The sequence below is a fragment of the Aegilops tauschii genome, chromosome 3 (genome assembly GCF_002575655.3).
Source record: "Aegilops tauschii subsp. strangulata cultivar AL8/78 chromosome 3, Aet v6.0, whole genome shotgun sequence".
Taxonomy (NCBI): domain Eukaryota; kingdom Viridiplantae; phylum Streptophyta; class Magnoliopsida; order Poales; family Poaceae; genus Aegilops; species Aegilops tauschii.
Genome location: NC_053037.3, coordinates 483,583,884 through 483,590,871, shown reverse-complemented (window position 1 = coordinate 483,590,871; position 6,988 = coordinate 483,583,884). Strand labels below are relative to the sequence as shown.

The following is a 6,988-nucleotide window of genomic DNA, read 5'->3' as shown; positions in this document are numbered from 1 at the left end:
GTCCTCCTCGCTCTCCCGGTAGACGACCGCAAGGGCCGCCTGGTAGGCGTTCTCCGCCGCCTGGTCCTCCTCGCGGACGACGAGTGCTGGCGGCGGCGAGCTCCGGTCGACCTTGCGCACGCCCCGTCGCCTCGCCTCCTCGTGCTCGAAGGCAAACCACCTCGCCCAGTTGGGCGAGTCGGTTGCGTAGGCGGCCTCGCGGCGCTGCTCCGACGTCAGCAGCGCCCGCCGGCGCCGCACCTCCTCCGCGTGAGCCCGAGCCGTCCGCGGCGCCACCGGCACTGGGATCCTATCTGGATCCAGATGCCAGTCGTGCGGCAGGGTCACGTCGGGATACGGCAGAGGCTGGCGGTGCTGCCAGTGTCACTTCGCCTGGTGCACTGGCACGTTCACGCGCTGCCTCTGCCGGCGAGGCGCCGGCGGAGGCGGAGGTGGGAGGAACTCTGAGGGAAAAGGGGTGGCGGGGGCATTGCCCTTGGCCTTGCTGCCGCTGGCGCCGGAGAAGAGGCCCATCTCGCTGTGGTTGTGGTGGCTAGGGTTTGCCGGCGACGGGGGAGCAAAGCTTGGCAGATCTGGACGGCGAGTTTGGATGAGGACGGCCCCCGCCACACGGTCGGCTTAAAAAAGGACGAGCGCCGTCGCTGACACGTGGGCCCGTGGTCATAAATTAAGCTGACCGCGTGGGCAGCGGGTAGTTGGACGGCCGTCATGTGGGGACGCGGCGGACAGCGAGAAGGCACGCGAAACGTCCGTTCCGCGTCCGCGCCGACGCATTTGGGACGCAAATTTGGACCGCAAATGCGTCGGCACGGACGCGACGTGGACGTGATTTGGATTTGGATCGGTGCGTTGGGCCGCCACTTTTGTCCACGCCGACCCAAACGGACGCAGGCGGACGAAATGGGTCGAATGGGTCGACCATTTGGAGTTGCTCTCGCTACACTCATTCGTCCACTCATTACCCAGCTTGCCCGCACACACGCCTGGCCCTCACCATCTCCGGACGTACTACGTGCAGCGCTGCAGGTGCCGGCCGGTCCCCAGAGCTCCAGTGGCACACAGTGATTGTCTGTTGCACTCTGGAGGCGGTTGCAGCGGGCGCGTTTCGTAGCAGGGCAATGATTCCCAGCAGCTTACTGCCGCACGGAGCACCTCCCGGCGCCGACGAAATGCACGGTGAACTGTCGTCGGCACCGGTGGCTGGATCGGGCGGTGCCCGTTGTCTCGTGGTGGTGGGTGACTCAGCTCTTGCGCGGGGAAGATTCAGCTCCGTGACTTGTGTCACGTCGCTCTTTTTCGCGGAGCACCTGACGTCCCGACCTGACCACTCCGCTTTCCTCCCCGGCGAATCATTCGCCCTCGCCCACTGCCCTGCCAATTCCATCAGTGCCCCAGATCGCATTAGCGCGCTATAATAATACGCCGGTGACCGGCGAATGGGCCGCCTGGTCCGGCCACGACAAAGCCGAAAAAGCGGACCTGAAAACTAAGTTGGTAAGACTAGCCAAAACCTCATCATCAGCGTCGCAAAGCTCCGCATCAGAGAGAGCGTCTATGAACTGAATCCCACGGGGACGAGGTGGTTGGTGTCCCCTCTGCCGCTAACCGTCTGGCTTTGTTTAGCGGCCGGCCGGCCCTTGCCGCTCTGCCGCCGCCATCATGGCCTGCCCCATGGCCTCCCGGTGGCGCGCGCACTGGCACCGGCTCCAGCCACGCGCCGAGGGGCCAAAAGCACCCCGGCGCAGCGCAACTTGCGACTTTGCGAGGCGGTGGGGCTACGCGCAAGATTCATGCAAATCCAACGCGACCACGCACGCAGGGCCGGTGAAGTGGGCGCCCCGTGTGCCTGCCGGCCTAGCTCGGTGCCTTCCCATGCTCTTGCTTTCCCCCTGCTTTCCCATTTGTTTCCGTCTCCCTGCCGAGCTCCTCCCGTCCCGGCGAAGTGGCAGTGGTAACTAACCACAGCTTGTCTCGCGTCCTGCTCCTCCAGCGGCTTTTGCTCGTGTGGGGTGAAAGTGGCGGCACCGCGGGCGGCGTCGCTTTCCGGTCTCTATGTCCTCCATTTCCACTGGGCGCGGTGGTGGCCGTGGAGGTCGACGGCATGGACGCCGCCGCGCTTTCGGGCGTGTCATGTCCGCGTTCCGCCTTTGCGCAAATATTCAGATTCTGCAGCTGCAAATGGGTGATATAATTGAAGAGTTTCAGAGGTTGAGCGTGGAGATTCCAGATTCCGGTTAGCCTTTGCCGCCCAGGACCACGGGGATGTGCATCCCGCAATACCAATACCGGCAAAACCTATCATAGTCATGCAGAAAGAGAAAGCTATGTGTTATTAGTGGCCTGTCCATGCCAGAGTCTGCATTTCTGTTATTCTCAACAGCTCTTGCCATCAGCTTTTAACATTGCCTTTTATACGATATATGTCGGTAAGAAACGAATAAATAAAACATCAAGAAAGTATGTTTCATGGCAATTGTAATTTCACTATATTCAACTTGGCCAATAACAATGTTATTCATGCGATAAATTACCAAAGTTAGAGGTAGGTAGCGCAAATTCTTTGATTTGTATCACGCACTGTAAAAGATAGCTGTATTTTTCTTCAGTTAAGGACAGAGTGCGCGTACCTGCGATCCAACTCTGAAGTGAAGTGTAAAGGATAGCAGAACCATTGAACTGGGCAAGTAGATGGTGCCTGTCAGGAAACCTACTACAATAGTTGTTCAGGAAAAGGGCAATCAGAATGCTGTTCATATGTCTCAACATAAAGTTAAAACAACTATGGAATAATGGAAGTGCACTGCTCAAGAACAAACCATAGCAGCCACCAGCTAGTACGTATGCACAACGTCATAACAAAATTATTCTACTCAATTATCGCCGTTTCTGAACATGTTCTGTTCATGAACAATGAACAATCTGTCGTCATATTCAGCATCTCCGTGTACCAATGGCCCGATGCATCTGATCAACTGGCGGGAACAATGCGATAGATAAAGATGCCCAAAATTTGTCATGTCAAAAGAGTAATCAGTCATTCCCACAGCCAGATGTCAGAGTATATGCTCCAATAATTAACGGGCATTTATTTTCGGAAAACCAGACCTTCAGAAATTACTAAGAGATATGAAACAGAATCAGTCAAACATGCTCGAGGAGCATTAGAAAAGGGAGAACGATTACAAACCAATAGAAAAAGTAAAAAACCAAGGCACAAGCACTAATAACAGTTTGTGTCTTATAACACAAACTGAGGCCGGGATATAGTGTATTCCGAGCATATTTAGGAAAAGAGTGTCGTAGCACTTTAGTAAAAAAAAGAAAGAAATCAAACTCCCAGATTATGAAATTGGTTGCATTATAGAGAAGGGACCACTTATCACTCCCATCATAGATTTAACTTTGTTCACTACACCTGGTTGCCCTTTCAGCTAGCAGAAATGCCAAAGGTCCAACGTTACATCAATTACAAGGATCTAACTTAAAGCAAGATTGGACCACACACCGATCTCTACTATGACACTGACATGTACAAATTTTTAGGAAGAAACATGCATTGTCCATAGTGTACCTGATATTTGGTAACCTAAATCCAAAAGAGCAAATGCCGTTTTGTATTTATCATCGGCGTTTAGCTTTCTTTTTGGCAAATTTGCTTGCTATGAGAAGAATGTTCAAGTAAGCGAACTATCTCTGAGGCCTACAGAGAGTACAGTGGCTAGTGAGAAATGGAAAAAAAAAAGGGTCGTTTTCATACAATTGGCAGCTCCATCTTTTTCTAAAGTTTGCATAGTTCCATGACTTCTTTTGTCCCATTGGAATAGATAAGAGCAAAAAGATCTCCTGATAGCTCGCGTTTCTGAATAGCAGGTTGACTGAACTCTCCTAGTAAAGCCTTTTTCAGCAGATGAAAATATCTGAAGTGATAATCCAGAATTTCCATTCACTCTTTGTCTGCAACTATGCGTAGATGGGCTCAACTGTGGTCAAATATAAGGCAGAGCTATGTGGTTCTGTTGAATCAATAGTGGCATGGATATACTCTGCATATCACATCGTTGTTGCAGGAACAATAGTTCACAGATTTGTGCATCGTTCCATGTGATTCTCCCTGGCAATTTGCTGATAATAGCGCACTTTACTGAATTACCTGATGCTACCGTCATGCTAGGATCCCAAAGTTCGCTGCATTACTGTTGGCAATGGTATTCACTTGCATTCGCAACCCATCTATGCTCCCTCCAAACAAAGCCTGGTCTTTGTAACTGCAACTTTGCAAGAAGTTGTTGGGTGAGACCTTGCAGCACCTCGTGGTAATTTATCTTGTGAGCATTCTAGTTTTCTATCTGGTTTGAACTTAACGCTCTCGATCCAAAGCTGTCTACGCATGATTGTAGATAAGCAGTCTCCCTCAAAATGACAGAGTAGTATCAAAAGCTCAGAATGAATGCTGTGGGAGTTGCAGTATTGTTAACACTATAACTTTATGCAAGAAGTTTCTCATTTAGCTTTTTCACTGTTCAATCAATAGAAATATAATGGAAACAGTTTGCTTTATCTTCTGTTTATGCTAGATTTTGATCACTCTCAGCGTGTCTGAATTTCATATCCAATAGAGCATAAAGGATTATACTTAGAGCTTCAAGCATTTATCAGTAAGCCTTCAGTTGAGTCAGTGTGAAACAATAATCCATCATTTGAAAACTCTACATACGTACAAAATTAACGCTTTGAAAGATATCCGCTGTACATTCTCCTTTACTTACATCTGGCAAAACCAATAATAATGGTACGTGAACAGGACAAGGAAATATATCACGCTCTGCATTTTGAAGGAAAAAATATGGTGCGATTCTGGTTAGAAAGGCAACACACATGTTGATATTGGAAACTGAAAACATCTAAAAAGTATCCCCTTTATTTAAGCATATCCACACCCCTGGTGATTGTGATTAACAGGGCTTGCAGATTGTAGGTGAGTTTTAAACAAACATTTCTACTTAGTCATACATATTTAACATGCCTTTGCACGTGGAAATTACTAGTTATACAGTAATATCAGTAGGCATTCCTGAAACAAGCAAAATTATAAGAGAAATCATGTTCGTTACCTTGGTGGACAGACATGTCTAGTTGGAGATGGATCACAAATGGGCAATGAAATAGTCCAGTTCAGATGCAAAAGTCACGCTTGAAATCTCTAGTACAGTCACAAAGTGCAGCACCCCACGTGCCCACAAAGAATGCAAGGTCTTCCAACAAACAAAACCTTTCAAATTATGCTCAATCAGTCGATTGCTCATCGGTGTGTGTAGACTGCTCTGCAAGAACTGCCGAAGAGCGAGTAAGTAGAGAATTGATTCACATGAGCATCTAATAAATTTGGAATGGTCATTCCTGACCTAACTGGTCATGCAAAATGCAGCACCAACAACCAGAGCATGTCTTCAACTCTGCAATCCTCGCCGTCTGACAGCACAAAACCCTGAAAATGAATTCTTCAAATGTTGATAATACACATTTACATGAATATAGCAATGGACGCGCAGACTCTACAGACTTACCCATCTTCCCTTCAAAACATCCATCGGCATATGGTAGATCACATCCACCAGCTCCTTGACTCACGCCGCCTTCCATTCGTAAGTGCACCATAAACATTATTTACCCATTTGAGACAAATGATCAGGTACTCAGGTCCATGAGATCATATAGATTCTGCATACTACTCCAGCTCTATAAGAGCAAGCGGTGTTCCGTCCTCCTGTTGACCCCATCACGTGCACCAAACATCTCTGCCAAAGTGGCAAGAGAGCTTGGCGCAATGGCATGCCATCATGCCATGCGCATTCTTCTAGCACAAACCGCAGGCGCATTTTATCAAACACGTTGCGGGCAAAGATCTCATCGCACCACCAGAGCTCCAGATCTGAGGCAAGACATCAACTCAAGCAATGCCCAGGCCTCAGGCGAACCCTGACAATGGCTCTGCAGGTTGGCGGCGACGGTCATAAACGGGCGCACGACATCAATGGTCCGTGCCTACGACAGCAACTAAACGTACAGTAGCAGCATGCAGCAGATTCACACAACACCACGATCATGGGCCATGCCGCGGAGGTCGATCTAGCCGTGGATGGCGCGGGACCTGCGCGCGCTGCCTCCCGAGCGAGGGACTGCACACACCTGAGGTACGGGCGGATCACAGATTCACTTTCTCTCGCACGCAGCGTTGCAATGGTTTACAAGTTCAGATAGGAAAGGAGGAACTCTGAAGACGGAGTAGGTAGCCGATCGTGCTCGTGCCGTTGCCATGATCCAGTGGATGCGTTCCTTTTTTTTTAGCAACTGCATCCTTTATTAAAATTTAATGTTCATATGAATACAAATAATATCGGGCAAACTGATGTAAAAAAATTAGGTCAAAACAGCAGCCACACATGGTGCCCGGAGGAAAGAGAAGAGGCCGCTTTGACAATGATATGAGCCTCTTCATTGTGTCGCTTCTCATGGACAAACTTGAGATCTCAAACGGAGCTCCGCTGGTACTTGATCTAGATAGTAACATAACGATAGAGGCATCAGAGTCTATAGTTACTACAACTTCAAGACAATCTAAAGCCACACAAAGGGAATCAAGGTGTAAATTAGTCTCAAGTGCTAATGCCTCATTGCATGCTTGAGCTTCGAGTGTTGCCGGATCAACGAGTCCTTCAAAGACAATGGCGGAGGCACCCATGTATTGGTCGTTCTTATTTCTATAGATCACCGCCACCACACCTTGAGAACCACTCCGAGACAAGCCTCCGTTGATATTCATCTTGGCTTTGTGATGTGCAAGTTGGAACCATGCATTTCCTGGCGTCACATATTCTGTCCCATGCAACTGGATGTGTTCCTCTTCATGCGGTAAGGGTTAAGTAGCCGACTAAGGTGGGTTGGGCCTTGCTTACAACCACTCAGGCCCGCGACCTTAGGATTGAGCCTC

The 6,988-nt window shown here is 49.3% G+C and overlaps 1 long non-coding RNA gene across 2 annotated transcripts; it reads right to left on the bottom strand.

The window, feature by feature from the left end:
* Nucleotides 1–4,672: 4,672 nt before the first annotated feature.
* Nucleotides 4,673–6,353, bottom strand: LOC120976854 (uncharacterized). Of its 2 annotated transcripts, none has more exons than XR_006672428.2 (3): nucleotides 5,565–6,353; nucleotides 5,403–5,485; nucleotides 4,673–5,330 (listed from the first exon to the last, which is right to left on the bottom strand). It is a non-coding gene; the product is annotated as an uncharacterized lncRNA (long non-coding RNA). The 2 variants fall into 2 exon arrangements; XR_012205394.1 differs by having other exon boundaries at nucleotides 5,408–5,485.
* Between the last annotated feature and the right edge of the window lie 635 nt (nucleotides 6,354–6,988).